Genomic DNA, 17,249 nt, shown 5'->3' with positions numbered 1-17,249 from the left:
AAGTTGCAGTTTAACCTACTTTTTTACTCATCGTTTTGTTGCTATTTGGGTTACCTGTCTCTGTATTTTTACGTTATCTGGTGTATGTCTCTTGTGTCTGTGTGTACTTGTTCATGCATTCATGCACATATGGTGGATTTACACTGAGAGCTTGAGAATTAGCTGCAGCAGGAGATGGGTAGTTCAGGAACTAGCACTTTAGAATGTCAGGTGGCAGGTCTGCGTCCCAGCAGGAGCATAGAAAACCCTTTGAGAGTGGTCGACTCCCCCAGAAAACGAATGGGATTAAATATACCACTGTTTGGTATAATTACTGAATACATTGTTAAGACTAGTAATGAGTCCAGGGGATGTATGTATTAAAAGTCTGCGTCGGAGTGCTTATTTAGGATCAGTTTAGCCTTTTAGAACACAAGATTGCATGGATAGGGCAGACCTCGTCCTAGATTAGCACTCCTACTCTGAGATGCTTGATGCACCAGAATTTCTGCCTCGCAACATGGGACAAGACAAGTCAAGTACTTCGTTAGTCCTTCAATAAATGATAGTCTTTGCTCTGCTCCCATCCCCCCCAGACACAAACACACACCACACATTGGGAGCAGCACAGGGTCCGCCTCAGTGCAGCGCCCCTGGAGCCATGTACGGGTTAAGTGCCTTGCTCAAGGGCACAATGATAGCAGGTGGTACCTGGGATCTGAAAGGAGCAGCTTTTCGTCTGCCAGATCAGGTTGGCAGATAAGAGTGATAATGATTGTAATATTCAGAAACAGTTTTTACATTTGTATACTGTGGAACTAGTTTTGGTTTTGGGTATCATGAAGCATTGATAATCTTTTAATCCCCACCCCTACCCCATATGAGGCCTCTTGCCAGACCGTCATTGTAAATATAAAAACTCTTAAACAAAATAGTTTTTCTAGAGCTGATCATGGTCTTAATAAGCAGCGAGAGGAATAGTAGATCATGGAGCGTTGAGTCTGAGAGAAGTGAGGGATTTAAAATATACCAGTCAGTATTTATTCATTCATTTCCCACCAACTCTCAGCAGTGGGATGCTAATGCGGCAGCCAGCCCAGCCACGTCACGGAGTCCATCCTCCATCCTCTCTCAACACTGACGATTTATTCGTGCTGCTCAATTTCCTCCCTTTCCCTCCCATGATTGTTGCTGCCCAGTGAAATATTTATTACAGACTGGCTTTCGCTAGAACAAGGTTGGGCACATGTTTTTTAAARGTGTTTTTTGTTGCGACTAACCAGGCCAAAGCTGTGCTAGACCTGTCTAGAGTCCATGTGACAGACAAGGAGGGAGAGAAGACGGGGAGAAAGAGCGCATGGAAGGACAGAGAGATGATCCAGTACATGGGTTGTTGTCATTTAGAGACCAGATATTTAACAGTTACAAGTTAGGGACGTATACTAAAAAGAATGAGGTGGCTGTTAAATATCTCTTTCCAACACAACCATTTTTAGGGAGAAAAGGCTTGTCAGAGAAAGAGAGATGAATGGGATGTTTTCCCTGAGAAGAGAGCAAGAGAGGGGGTTCTTATTTAATGAAAAGTCTGGACTACCTACTTCACAGGATCGTTTTTGAGTCTTCATCTGCATAATTTACTTTAATTAAGTATGGCTTAAAGAAGTGCTGACACATACAGTATAGAACAACAATGTTATCTCAATTCACCTCTTTGACATAGCTCATCTCTATCTAAAATGAGGTACTTTTTTTATCCATGAAACAAGTCTTAGAACACGCTTTGTACCCACTTTCCATGATTTCCCATAAGCACTGCCATGTAGAGCTTTTTCACAACAAGCCCATTTGCCGAACAGTACTGACAGTTTACCTTTGTTGTTAAACATATTGATTTCCTGTCAGTCAAAGGACTAAAGGAAGTAGGAGAAAAATATATTGTAAATAAGAGATACAAAGTATACTCCCTTACAAAAAAGATTGCAGTTTTGAAACTGCAGTTGATTGTGCTATTTTGGTCACAGTAATTGCAGAATAACTGCAGTGTACTACAGTTGAACTGCAGTTACACTGCAAAATGACTGCATTAAAAAAAACTGTTMTTTTGGATGCCGTATTTGCAGCATACTGCACTCTAACTGCAGTTATGCAGCAGTGCACTGAAGTTATACTGCACTCTGACTGCAATCTTTTTTTGTAAGGGTTGAACGCAGATGCTTCCACAGAGGTGTGGTTTCTGAATTGGAGATGATTGTGGACTACAGGAAAAGGAGGGCCGAACACACCCCCATTCACATCAACAGGGCTGTAGTGGAGTGGGTTGAGAGTTTAAAGKTTCTTGGTGCCCACATCACCAACAAACTATCATGGTCCAAACACACCAAGAAACTCGTGAAGAGGGCACGACAACGCCTTTTCCCCCCCAGGAGACTGAAAAGATTTGGCATGGGTCCCCAGATCCTCAAAAAGTTCTACAGCTGCACCATCGAGAGCATCCTGACTGATTGCATCACCGCCTGGTATGGCAACTGCTCGGCATCTAACCGTAATACTCTACAGAGGGTAGTGCGTATGGCCCAGTACATCACTGGGGCCAAGCTTCCTGCCATCCAGGACCTCTATACCAGGCGGTATCAGAGGAAAGCACAAAAATTGTCCGACTCCAGTCACCAAAATCATAGACTGTTCTCTCTACCACATGGCAAGCGGTACCGGAGCACCAAGTCTAGGTCCAAAAAGCTCCTTAACAGCTTCTACCCCCAAACCATAAGACTCCCGAACAATTAATCAAATGGCCACCCGGACTATTTACCATTGACCCCCCCCCCCTTTTTTTTTACACTGCTGCTACTCGCTGTTTATTAAATATCCATAGTCGCTTTACGCCTACATGTACAAATTACTTCGACTAACCGTTCCCCCACACATTCACTCGGTACTGGTACCCTCTGTATGTAGCCTCATTATTGTTATTTTATTGTAAAAAAAAAAAATTTGCTTGAGTTTATTTAGTAAATCTTTTCTTAAGTCTATTTCTTAAAACTGCGTTGTTGTTTTAAGGGCTTGTAAGTAATCATTTCACGGTAAGGTCGACACCTGTTGTATTCTGTAAATGTGACAAATAACATTTTGATTTGAATTAGTTGAGCAATTAACATCCCATCATGCTTACGGTCATGTATAAAAATGCTGGGCAGGCCATTATTTTGGCTACMATGGCTATGCCCCCATAGGATKACAATGCCCCCATCCACAGGGCACAAGTGGTCACTGAATGSTTTGATGAAAATGATGTAAACCATATGCCATGGCTGTCTCAGTCACCAGATCTCAACCCAATTGAACACTTATGAGAGATTCTGGAGCRGCKCCTGATTCAGAGTTTTACATGACCATCAGCAAAATACCAAATTATGGAATTTCTCGTGGAAGAATGGAGTCGCATCCCTCCAATTGAGTTCCAGACACTTGTAGAATCTATGCCAAGGCGCATTGAAGYTGTTCTGGCCCATGATGGCTCAAGGCCCTATTAAGACACTTTATGTAGGGGTTTCCTTTATATTGGCACTTACTGTACCTGTAKTATTTCTGATTGTCTTAACTTTTTAACCACAACTAATGAGCTGTCCCWTTTCAGTCATTTTTTCTTCACCTCGAACAGAAAGTAACAAAGTCTGTTTTTGTATTTGAAAAATCTTTCCATCACTCTCCCCTTCGAGAACCACCTAGCCTCAGGGTGAAAGTGGAAAATGTAATGCTCTGAAACGATATATCCTGCGGAAACATCATAAAATACCTGAACGCTTCTTCTCCCTTGCACAAATAAAGCTGTATGTCTGGAGATCACTGGCGCGGGGATCTCTGAGGGCCCAGAATAGTTCATACAATTTGTCATGTTTGCTTGCAAAAGCTGAAGACAGAGAAGGCTAGAATAAAGGCAGACAGGCATAGAGAGACCATATTTCATGCAATTGAAAGAACCTGAACCAACTGCCATGCGGTGTAGCCAATGTGATTTATAATGGATATTTATTTTCATCAGTGTATTTTCTGTTTGACGAAAATGCCCATATGAAAATCAAAGGTCCTAACTGGCATGCAGATTGGTAGAAATGGTCATGTAAATTATCACTCCACATGTAAAAAAGTTGCTGACCACTTTTAGGCTTTAATTCATTCATTTTTTTTGTGTAAAATAGGCCTATTATACCAGGAGCGAATTGGCCATCTGGCAATTCTGGCAAWTGCCAGATGGGCTGGACCATTTGTCTTGTTTGGGTGGGCTGGTAGAAATATTGTTTTAATATACAAATAAAACAATAAGAAAAGTGACATGAACAGCGGCCCATTGGCCTTTATTTAATGATTTTTGCTAAAAGAAAATTGTTATAGTAATATATAATCAGCCTTTGGCTGATCAGTGGGCAACGGCTGGCCCCCTTACCAAGATGGGCTGGCCCAGTATTTTCTGATWGGCTGAGCTGAGGTCATGCAAACACACATTCAAAGTCAAATGCGGCATCAGCAAAGAGGCCTGCTCCGACTCTGTCATCAGTTAGCCAAGATCATGTATCGTCAAAAACAGAAAGGGTACCTGTAGCCTACCTTTTTGAACCAACTTGTTTGGTCATGGCCATTACTGGAAAAAAATAGATGCTTCATGATGCATTTATGATGGGTCTAAAACACTGTCAGTCATAATACTAGGTACTTTATACTTTACCTGGGATAAATATCATACATACAGTTGAAGTTTGAAGTTTACATACACCTTAGCCAAATACATTTMAACTCAGTTTTTCACAATTCCTGACATTTAATCCTAGTAAAAATTCCCTGTCTTAGRTCAGTTAGGATCACCACTTKATTTWAARAAAGTGAAATGTCAGAATAATAATAGAGATKATTTATTTCAGCTTTTATTTCTTTCATCACATTCCCAGTGGGTCAGAAGTTTACATGCACTCAATTAGTATTTGGTAGCATTGCCTTTAAATTGTTTAACTTGGGTCAAACGGTTCGGGTAGCCTTCCACAAAATTGGGTGGCCAATTCCTCCTGACAGAGCTGGTGTAACTGAGTCAGGTTTGTAGGGCCTCCTTGCTCACACACGCTTTTTCAGTTCTGCCCACACATTTTCTATAGGATTGAGGTCAGGTCTTTGTGATGGCCACTCCAATACCCTGACTTTGTGTTTAAGCCATTTTGCCACAACTTTGGAAGTATCCTGGGGTCATTGTCCACTGGAAGACCCATTTGTGACCAAGCTTTAACTTCCTGACTGAAGTCTTGAGATGTTGCTTCAATATATCCACATAATTTTCTTTCCTCATGATGCCATCTATTTTGTGAGTGCACCAGTCCCTCCTGCAGCAAAGCACCCCCACAACATGATGCTGCCACCGCCGTGCTTCACGGTTGGGATGGTGTTCTTCGGCTTGCAAGCCTCCCCCTTTTTCCTCCAAACATAAGATGGTCATTATGGCCAAACAGTTCTATTTTTGTTTCATCAGACCAGAGGACATTTCTCCAAAAAGTACGATCTTTGTCCCCATGTGCAGTTGCAAACCGTAGTCTGGCTTTTTTTATGGCGGTTTTGGAGCAGTGGCTTCTTCCTTGCTGAGCAGCCTTTCAGGTTATGTCGATATAGGACTCATTTTACTGTGGATATGATAATTTTGTACCTTTCCTCCAGCATCTTCACAAGGTCTTTGCTGTTGTTCTGGGATTGCTTTGCACTTTTCGTACCAAAGTATCTCTAGGAGACAGAACGCGTCTCCTTCCTGAACAGTATGATGACTGGTGTCCCATGGTGTTATACTTGCGTACTATTGTTTGAACAGATTAACCTGGTATCTTCAGGCTTTTGAAATTGCCCCCAATGATGACCCAGACTTGTGGAGGTCTACAATTTTTTTGCTGAGGTCTTGGCTGATTTCTTTTGATTTTCCCATGATGTCATGCAAAGAGGCACTTAGTTGTGATACAGTGAATTATAAGTGAAATAATGTCTTTAAGCAGTTGTTGGAAAAATKATTTGTGTCATGCACAAAGTAGATGTCCTAACCGACTTGCCTAAACTGTAGTTTGTTAACAAGAAATGTGTGGAGTGGTTGAAAAATGAGTTTTAATGACTCCAACCTAAGTGTATGTAAACTTCGGACTGCATCAGATGACCTGGCCTCCACAATCACCCGACCTCAACCCATTTAAGATGAGTTGGACCGTAAAGTGAAGGAAAAGCAGCCAACAAGTGCTCAGCATATGTGGAAACTCCTTCAAGACTGTTGGAAAAGCATTCCTCGTGAAGCTGGTTGAGAGAATGCCAAGAGTGTGCAAAGCTGTCATCAAGGCAAAGGGTGGCTACTTTGAAGAATCTCAAATATAAAATATATTTTGATTTGTTTAACACTTTTTTTGGTTACTACATGATTCCATATGTGTTATTTCATAGTTTTGATGTCTTCACTATTATTCTACAATGTAGAAAATAGTAAAAATAAAGAARAACCCTGGAATGAGTAGGTGTATCCAAACTTTTGACTGGTACTGTATGTAATATTYCCGTTTTTGTATTTATACATTTCCYAAAATAAAAAAGAGGTCAAGAGGTCTTTACATTCCGAATGCACTGTACATACGTTTATACAGCGTAGTATAGGCTAAGTTATCACCTGATGTAGGTTAGTAAGATGGTATGCTTCTGATGTAGGTTAGTAAGATGGTATGCTTCTGATGTAGGTTAGTAAGATGGTATGCTTCTGATGTAGGTTATGTTCTTCTCATGTAATAATATGTTGTTATTATCCTGTCTCCCACAGAGGACGAGTCTGTGGGATCCATTTTAGAATAAGGCTGTAACGTAACAAAATGTTAAGTCAAGGGGTCTGAATACTTTCCGAATGCACTATATGTAGGCTGGTGTAGGTATGTTGGGTAATGTAGAGGGTCAGGGAGGGAGCTTTAGATCTCTCCCTTTTAATTATGTATCTCAAAGCCAATCTGTCTGAAACATTGGAAGGTAAAAGTGCTGTGTTCGAGAAATAGGCTAAAGGTGGAATAAAACTGCCAATCGAATGAAGAATACCACTGTAATTCACTTAAAGTAGAAAAATATGGGCATCTAGTAGATGCTTTTATCCAAAGCGACTGATGCGAAGTAACAACAAAGACATTTGATATGTGTGGCCCATATGGGAATCAAAACCACAACTGATATTGAAAGCGCCATGCTCCAATCTATAGAGCCATCAGCACCGCACCAACTTATCACATCCCTATCTGCCCTCGAGGCAGAACAGGATGTACAACTCCAATCTGCATTGAGCTGAGAGAGTTGAATTGTACATATATCTACTGTATGTGTTGTATATACAAGGTACAGAGTTGTAGAGCTTTGTGTGTCTAATTATGAGTTATAACTCTTGATGTTATTAGTCTCTCTTGTTACTTTTTCAGACTGTTCCAGACTCTCTCTGTCCAGAGGAGCATGATGACTACTTTCCCCAATGAGACAGATGAGTCAGGCTTCTCCTCCCTCTCTCCATCATACCCCCCCTCCCTCTCCTCTGCCACACTGTCCCTCTCCATCTCCCTCACCTCCAACCCTTTCTCTTCCTTCTCCCTCTCCACCTCCTCCTTCTCTCCGTCCAACTGCTCCAGCTCTCCGTTGCCCTCCTCCCCTCCCTATAACTTCTACGCTGTGCTGCTGGTGCTGCTCATCTTCTGTGTGGTGTTCGGCAACGTGCTAGTTTGTGTGGCGGTGTCGCGCGAGCGCTCCCTCCAGACTACCACCAACTACCTCATTGTCTCCCTGGCCGTGTCCGACCTGCTGCTGGCCACCCTGGTCATGCCCTGGGGCGTCTACCTGGAGGTGGGTGTGTGTGTGTGTGTGGGTTCGTGCGTGCGTGCGTGTTTCTATCCATCTGGCAGCCAGTGTTTTTCTGTCTCGTTCCCCGTCTTCACCTCCTAGGCTCTCTACACTAGTTCATTCGTAGGTGTTTCAAAAGCCCTCCGATAATGTCAAGGTAGCAGTCAATAATGCATCAGCATGGCTGCGTCTCAAATGGTACCCTATGTAGGGCACTCATTTTGATCAGGGCCATGAATTACAAACCCCTGCTGTTCCGGAGCACATGTAATAATCACTCACGTGTGTTATTGTTCATACTGTATGTGTCCCTTTCCTAGGTGGTAGGGGAGTGGCGCTTCAGTCTCATCCACTGTGACATCCTCCTGACCCTGGACGTCATGATGTGTACTGCCAGCATCCTCAACCTCTGTGCCATCAGCATCGACAGGTACTCACACTCTCTCTATATCTAACTACAGTATTTATCTAGAGTATCTATCTTACTACAGTATATCTCTCACTCTCTCTCTCCAGTATCTATCGCTCTATCTACAATGTCTGTCTGTCTGTCTCGCTCATTCTCCTCCCATCACTCTCTTCTCACACTGTCTTCAAAATCTGGATTGATTTCATTGTGCCCGTGCAGCAAAAACGTATTTTAAGGTGATGGTAATGTCTCCTGATGGGAAATTAATTTTTTTATGGTTTGTTATTGTTGTTTTTCCCATAAAGAAAACAATTTCCCATCAGAAAAACATTTCCTGTCTTTTTGGGTAACCTCCTCACTTCGCAAGTATCATTATCTTCTTCTTAACATGAGCTTATTTTGTCCAACCAAATCCTTCCCCTTTTAAAACCAGTGAAAGAAATGGACAATTACAGCAGCCTCAATAGTTGTAGCCTAGTTTGTCCCTTTGTAGATTGATTCGCTCTGAATGTGAAGCCATGTCTCAGGGCTTAGTGTGGGTACTGTTCTTCTTTCGTATCTGTCCCTGACTACCAGCCCTTTGGAGGGATGACAGTCTCCTCTCCTCACACCAGGCTTTCTATGGAGGGCTCTTAGAGTGGTTTGTCACGCTGCTGCACTGTGAAACTGACTTGGACAGCTTTTGTTTGTGTTTGACTGGTGAATGAGACTGACAATGCAACGGAACTGTGTGTGGGCGGTGGTGGGCAAGGTGTTTGTGTGCGTGCGGGATTCTTTGTGTGCACGTGCGTGTGTGTAGGCGTTAGCTCTAAATACTGCATGTGTGTGTGTGCAGGTACATGGCGGTGGCGATGCCCATGCTGTATAACACCAGATACAGCTCCAGGAGGCAGGTGGCTCTGATGATTGCTGTTGTGTGTTCCTCTCCTTCGCCATCTCCAGCCCTCTGCTGTTTGGACTCAACAACACAGGTCTGTCTGTCTCTGTATATGTATCGTCTCTCAGCCCCCCCCCCCCCCGGAGAAAACACTAAATAAACTCCAAAACAGTGGAAAGATTGGTCCTTTATGTCCGAATGTCATCAGTTTCAAAGGAAATGAAAAGCTGAGAAAAAGACGAAACAAGTTTCTGATAAGACTTCAGTTTTTCTTGGGTGCATACTGTATGCTTGTCTAAGATAACACATTACACACGCTTTCACATTTTCTCAAGAGATGTTGAAAGAAATAAATATTTCTCCACCCCTGTTCCCCTACAATTTTTTTAATTTGTTGTTTAATTTCACTGCTTGAAATGCATATTTCTGCAGGAGTTAATATTGTATTACGCTACAGGTGAGAGGTTATAGGCCTACAGTCAGAGTTTATATTTCAGTTACTATCCATTTAACCCATATATTTAAATGAGGAATATTCTGTTTATTCATGGATCCTCATGAGCAGGATATCAAAGGTGCATGTCAACAGCTTATCCCGGATAAGACCTTAAGCGAGATATGAGCTACTATCCGTTATTCTGTGTGCATGTCAACATGGTCAATGACTAGGCCGAGGCTACAAAGAAAGCAATTTTCCACCGTCCCGCCCTTCTGGAAACTTCATTCTAAAATCTAAGGATCCGAATCAGGTTCTGCGCATGTGTTTCTTTTTTTTTTTACACACATTCACATTTCTCTCTTTACTCACCCTCAGCCAATTTGATCGGTATGATGCAGTAGCCCGTTTCTGCCTCATATTTCTGAACAGCTGCAATTTGAACGAATGTTCCCAAAAAATATATATAGATGCAGAAACCTTCTCTGTCTGTTGTAACGGATATTGCCGTAGAAGCAAGACGCAGTCTACACATTGCATTGGGGCAAAACAATTAGCGTTTTGTGTGATGGTGTAATCTTTATAGTTATGCTGCCATATAGCCAGCAATCTGCCTTCTGTTTAGCCAATGTTTCCAATGATGTTGAAGAACATTAAATCGATAGACAACCGCCTGGTGTCGTGCTTGTTTGCTATAGCCTATGGTTACAACAGACAAAGAACTACCTTTGTTTGAACTGTTTTGTGTACAAGCGGCAGCGGAGTCACGGAGTGACTGAGCATCAGCTGAACGGATGTAGGCTAGTGGATCCCGCATGCACAGAAATCYATGTATTTTTAGCAACAGCAAGTCGGGTTCCAGAGAATCCGGAACAGCAGCCACTCCGATGAATCTATTCAATCACAAGTGCTCTAGTCTCATTTACTCATCTAAGTCTAGGAGAGACATAAACATGGCCCGGGAAGCCACGCGTGCAGAAACCCACACCCCTTTTGTTATTAGCTATGTAAAATAACTATTGCGATCTTCCAGTCCATCTGTAGTCAGCCTGGAAGAAGATTGCAGCCCTACTGGATATCTGGGTATCACCAGTTGGTGAGAGACCGAATGAATAATCAGTTAGATAGGCCTACATCTGTTTAATCATGACGCCCAGCTATGCAGTAACTGCAATCACTAACACCACACGCACATGCACACATAGACACGCTACTGCTTACTAACAGCATTCAGCTCTGTATGCTTTAATCAGTCAACAAGTTTCAATGAAAGAGGGGCTCATTGATTGGCCTGTCAGTCCACATCCACAATACAGAATGTTTATCGGTGATGCGGCTGACRTTTTAAGTCGGATAACGTGCACATCATCACGTTTTGCTCAAGATGKTTTTTTAAAATGTTTTTTTWAAACAATTATTGCACTGTCTCGTCGGAGCGGTAGCTCGTGCAAAAAGAAGCGAACTGAGGTTTGGAACATAAGCTCCTACCCYGAGGACGGGGCTGAAGAGAGTACTGCTTTCGTATGCAAATACTGCACAGCTTGATGCAACAACCACTCGAGCTGGAGTGGCCAACACTAAAAGCCAATATATACTTGATCAGAAAATGTGGTCGGGGGCTTCGTATGGAGGCATGCAGAGGCCAAATCCCCATGGCTGTGTGCCTCTCAAATATTGTAACAATGCGGAGGGCTCCGTATCGCTCCGCATTGACATGATTGGTTGACGGTAKGTGAGGGCGGGAGGTCCTGTATAAACACAAACTCACTTCCTTGACAACAGCTCTGTGCTGCGCCGCAAAGCACAAGAAGTATAAATGCCCAGACTTCTGCAGACGTCATATCACATATCACACTACCTCATCCCCATATTGTTACTTATCCTCTTGCTCTTTTGCACCCCAGTATCTCTACTTGCACATCATCATCTGCACATCTATCACTCCAGTGTTAATGCTAATTTGTAATTATTTCGCGTCTATGGCCTATTTATTGCCTTTACCTCCCTACTCTTCCACATTTGCACACACTGTACATCGATTTTTCTATTGTGTTATTGACTGTACGTTTGTTTATGTGTAACTCTGTGTTGTTTTTGTCGCACTGCTTTGCTTTATCTTGGCCAGGTCGCAGTTGTAAATGAGAACTTGTTCTCAACTGGCCTACCTGGTTAAATAAAGGTGAAATATATATATATATWTTTTTTTAAACAGTAAATGCTCTATGGCCACTGCAGATATCAGATTGACCACGCAGCACCTTTACTCTACCTGTTAACAATCAGTAACCTTCGAGAGCCCCTCTAATCTGCCTGTTAACATTCAGTAACCTTCGAGAGCCCCTCTAATCTGCCTGTTAACATTCAGTAACCTTCGAGAGCCCCTTGAACACACCTTTGAACACACCGCTGGGAATACGAGATGATTGGCGTTCAGGGTCACCACGTGTCCTATAGAAAGGCTATGGTTATACTGTATATGGGGAAGCTTGCGTTTATTGGATTGGACCTACCACCTACACATCCAATTCAACAGAAAGGCAGTATTTAAGGTACCTTCTTAAAGTGTACAGCATATAGTAATTTGCTAGCAGCTGTATACTGTTGAAAGGGTTCAACTAGACTGTAGTGTGTTGTGCGATAGGCTGTGGCCTGGCCTTATAAGAAGCAGATTTGATATGCCTTTCATGCATCCAGCCTGAATATGGAGAGAAACGGCCAATGCCGGATGCCTATGTACCTGTCTTCTCTGGAGCTAAACCAGGCATTTACTTAGTTGCCACACCATTACGGAGGGGACTTTGACATATTTAACAGCTAGGGTTGACTGACATCTTTGGCTATGTGACCAGAACTGTAGAGGAAAACTTCTCTCTTGCTTTACCATTCACCTCCTCCCACCTGTTCCCAAACAACATCTCTGTGTTTCTATCCACCTCTTCTCATCCCCTTCACTCCATCAGCCAGTCGGGAGGAGACCAAGTGTGCMTTCGCTGATCCGTCCTTTGTGGTCTACTCATCCGTGGCCTCCTTCTACGTTCCTTTCATCGTGACCCTGCTGGTGTACGCCCAGATCTGTGTGGTGCTGCGGAGGCGGGGCCGGCGCACCGTGCCCCGCAGACACGGCCTGTACCCACAGGGAGGAGGCAAGACGGGGGAGGGCCACAGGCACAGGAAGGTTCATGATTAGTCAATCAATCTATCAGTCAACTAATCAGCCAGTCAATTAACCCCATAAAACAGCCAGCCAATAAATCAGAGGCAGGATGAGGAAGTTAAAAAGGTTTGATTTAAAAATAAAAATAAACTTTCTATCTCTCATTCTTTTCTCTCCCTTCATCCTCTCAGAATAAGTGTACCCTCCCTGAGGATGTGAAGTTGTGCACTCTGATCACGAGGCCCCCCACCACCGCCCCCCAACGCAAGAAAGTGGTAAGTCACTGGAACACTGTGAGCCACTGTACAGGGGACCACTGTGACCATGAAATTGGATTACGAAATCTCCTACAATATGAGCCTACAGTACATATCTCTACATCGCTTGCTGTTTCTCTGTCTCTTATTTCTTTCCCTCCCTCCCTCCTCCTCTCCCTGCCTCTCGCCCTATTAGATGTTAGTGAAGGAGGCGGTGGTGCACCCCCTGGAGGAGGAGCTGGTGGGGCGTGGTTTCCTGTCCCAGTTAGACCAAAGCCTCCCCCCGTCTCACCCTCCTCCCCCCCCTCACCCCTCCGGACGAGCCACCAAGATCTCCCTTTCTATCTCGGTGGTACCCGCGCCGTTCCCGTCACCGTCGGTGGCAGCACGCTCCACCCTCGTACCCCGCGGTGCCACCTTCGAGGACGGCATGAGTGGCCGCGAGCGATGGAGGGAGCGCAATACAGACAGGGAGAAGGGAGCGATGGCGAAAGAGAGGGTGAAAGGGACTCTGTCGCAGCAGAAGGAGAGGAAGGCGACCCAGATGCTGGCTATCGTGCTAGGTGAGAGAAACAGGAGGAGACAATGAGGGTGGCTGAATAGAGAGTGCTTCAGCCAGTCCCAATTCACTCCTTACCCCTTCCCCTTGGCCCTTCAATGTTTGATGATCTGAAGGGAAGGGGCAGAGAGTGAATTGAGGCTTGCTCACACCCTTTCATTCTCCTCCTTCCTCCATCAGGTGTGTTCATCATCTGCTGGCTACCCTTCTTCCTGACCCACGTGCTGAAGGCCCACTGTGGCAGCTGCTGTATCTCCCCCTCCCTGTACAGTGCTGTCACCTGGCTGGGCTACCTCAACAGTGCCGTCAACCCCGTCATCTACACCACCTTCAACATCGAGTTCCGCAAGGCCTTCATCAAGATCCTAAATTGCTGAGTACAGGGAAGAAGGGGGGGGGAGGGGGGAGAAAGGACAAGTGTGAAAAGTGTTTGAGTAGTGGAGAGAGGCAAAAAAGGTCAGAGACTAGAAATAAAACTAAAGAAGGGAAAGAGAGGGGTGAAAACAAAGGCAAGGAGGGAATGGAAGGAGAGATGGAGGGGAAGAGGGGTACAGAGAGTGAGGCGACAGAACTTTAAAAAAAAATAATCTGAGAGGTCAAACAGAAGAGCAAGTGAAACAAGACAGATATACCAAATCAAAACAGACTTGGGAATTATAAAGAGATTATGTACACTTCTGTAAATCTAAAACATGGCAGGAAGAGAGTGATATTCTGAAGGTTCTATGGGAAGAGATGGGGTAGGGCACAAACAGTGGCAGAATACCCCTCTAAAGTATACTGTCAAAGCGACTGCAGACATTGCAATTTAATTAACGGAGTAAAAAAAGGACAGAGGTAATCTTTTTAAGGAGATACACAATCAATCTGCACAATTGTTCTCCAATAGCAGTCTTGTTGTGTCGTCCCAGTGTAAACAAGCCTGTAAGAGATGTATTATATTAAGAACATGTTGGTGAAGGTGTGATATGATGCAATATGATGAGTGACTCATCAAGGTTTGTTCATGAAGTATATGTATATATTGTTGTTTAGAGTTAATGTGAGCTCTGCTGTAAATATCTGTATTACTGTTATTGTACAGATACACGTAATAAATTATGTTCTACTCATATTGTTGYTCGTCTATTTCAAGTTTTCTGTACTGCAGGGTTGGGGTYAATTCGAATTGGAGTCAGTCAATTCTGGAAGTAAAGATATTTTCCAATTGATTAATAAGGCAGAAAAAAGTTGTGTTTTCATTGACAACTTAATCCGTTTTTGGATTTTAAATTCAAATCACTTCCTTAATTGACTGACTTCAATTCAAATGGACCCCAACCCTGCATTACTGTACTGGTCAAACAATAGACAGAAATKGATTAATTGACTAACTTGTTTTCCAAACTGTTTAAATACATTTGCTCTCTACATTTATCTTTGGCTCTTCTCTCATCGCTTCTTTAACCCCTCTGGTGGTGAAGCAGTGTGGATGCTCCCCATGCTTGTCTGCCAACACCTGTCTGCTACAGTAACGTGAGAGGCCAAACAAATGCTGCTGATGTGAAACAGGACACACACACACAAAGATAGTGGGTCAGTGTAAGTCATGGTTAGGTCACTATGACTGTGCGTTTGTGTGTGCCTCCCATTGACAACTCCTGTCCCATCGATGAACATAGACATGGTTTGTATGGGACCGTTTGTCTGTGTTTKTGYCATACTGTATGCAAACCAACCTAGGAGATTATTTAAAATGAGAAGCCCTTCAAATAAGAATGGATTCATTGTATATTTAAAACTTAAGTATGTTTGATTTCATTCAGTATACTGTGTCTGTGTAACTGAGTACCTGCGAGTGAATGACTCGGCGGTACAGTATACATTACCCTCTGTTKTTAAACTCTGACCCTGGCTCACAATTATTCACATGCATATTTCATGATTCCTGATGACAAGAGTGTACATATCTGTTACCTTGTCCTGTCCTGCTCGCACCTACCTACAGTACCCCCCCTTCAGAGGAGGAGAGAAAGATTAAGGAGAGGTAAAATGGTGGTACTCATGAGAGCAGAAGAAGAGGGATGATGGGGGGGTGAGATAATGAAACGATTAGGAAAGGAACTAGGTTGGGTATGGAAGGATTAGTGCAGGTAGAAGAAGAGACGACAGAGGAGCGGTCTGGCGAAAATGAACTGAAAAAGACCACGCCTGGGATAGACAATGCATTTGACAGAATTGTTGCCACTATTTCAAGGATGTTGTTCTTGTGACTTTGGAATTCCAACTTTGAGTGAAGGAATAATAGATTAAGTTGAAAAATCCCTGATGAAGTAGAGACACACAGCTCTCTATGGCTTACATTCAGGTAAAATCAATTTAGTAACTATACTTTTTTTGGAAACAAAATGTCCTTGCCTAATCTACACGGGGTGGTATTTGATTTCCCAGCAAGCTTCWAATTTTTTATTCAAATTCCTTATAGCTCTATTATAGCAATTATGCTCTTCATAATAATTTTCTCTTTAACTCTCATTCATGCACAATTCTGTTGATTCTACTGACAGCACAAAACTTGTGGAGGACTTAATGTGTATACAGATATGTTAAAAAATCCTGTGTATACTTGTTTATAAGAACAGAGATTGTATCAAGAAGTTAACATTCACCCTCAAAACACATTGTACAGGTTCTTAAAAGCTTGTCTATATCTCTGCTAAAGGGCACCTGTGGTACCAATTCATCTGGGATAGGCCCAGAGCTCCCCTCTCTGGTCTGCTCTCCTGCCCAGCCTCAGACCCTCTCTGCTGGATCCCACTCAGGGCAGACTCCCCCTGGTCAGATCCATCCTCCACCACCTGTCGCACGCCTCCAACCCCTACAGCATCGGTCTACTATCACCCCCCTYGCCCAACCACTCCTCACACCACCCCCCCAGAAACTCCTATAYCCAGACCTCACAAGTATAGATATGAAGGCCTCCATTTTCCTTCCACGTGCACAACATCCACGCAATGAACCCATCACCCCATCCCTCGGAACCTTCCCCTCTGTTTCCCTCAATGTTGCAACTGGGGGTGTACCAGTGGGGGTATTCCAGTTACCATCCTCTACACTCTTTGCACTCATGGGRATTCCCACTTACCACTTGGGAATGGGCATACCACCACCACCTCCCAATGCCCACCAGACAGACACAACCCCAACACCTMGCCCCTCTGAGGTGAATCTAAAGGCCCAACAGCCCCAAACATCAGCACRACTTGATYCCCCTACGTCCTCCTCTGAGGTACCCATGGAGGCCCAACCCCAAATGGTAGTCCCCTCATCCCCCCAACCCCCGGACATGGCMTGCTCAGAGGACCCAAATTCAGAGACCTCCTCGCCCCTCCCTCCCTGTGATGGTGGCTCTCTGGAGGTCCCACAGAGGAAGCCATCTGAAGTGAATGAAGGATCTGTTGGGCTAACACTCCCCAAAGACTGCCCTGATGAAGAGCCAGGTAGGCTACTGTGCAGTATTGGAGAGAGAGACTTGAATACACGGGCATATTCATTACGGAAACCGTTTAAAAACCAAATGGAAGCAAACAGAGCAAAACGAGTTTCTATTGGACAAATTCAGGTAGGTCCCTCCCGTTTTGTTCCGTTTGCTTCCATTTAATGAAAATCTTGCAACGTTTTGCAACAGAATTGGAGTATTGAATATGCCCCAAGTCTTACTGGGCTTTTGGTT

At 43.7% G+C, this 17,249-nt stretch overlaps 1 pseudogene; it reads left to right on the top strand.

The window, feature by feature from the left end:
• The first annotated feature begins 7,449 nt into the window (after nt 1-7,449).
• On the top strand, nt 7,450-14,578 carry LOC111958685 (D(2) dopamine receptor A-like; annotated as a pseudogene).
• Nucleotides 14,579-17,249: the final 2,671 nt, after the last annotated feature.

Source organism: Salvelinus sp. IW2-2015, linkage group LG35 (genome assembly GCF_002910315.2).
Source record: "Salvelinus sp. IW2-2015 linkage group LG35, ASM291031v2, whole genome shotgun sequence".
Taxonomy (NCBI): Eukaryota; Metazoa; Chordata; class Actinopteri; order Salmoniformes; family Salmonidae; genus Salvelinus; species Salvelinus sp. IW2-2015.
The sequence above is the reverse complement of the archived record's forward strand: the minus strand, read 5'-3'. Positions and strand labels throughout refer to the sequence as shown.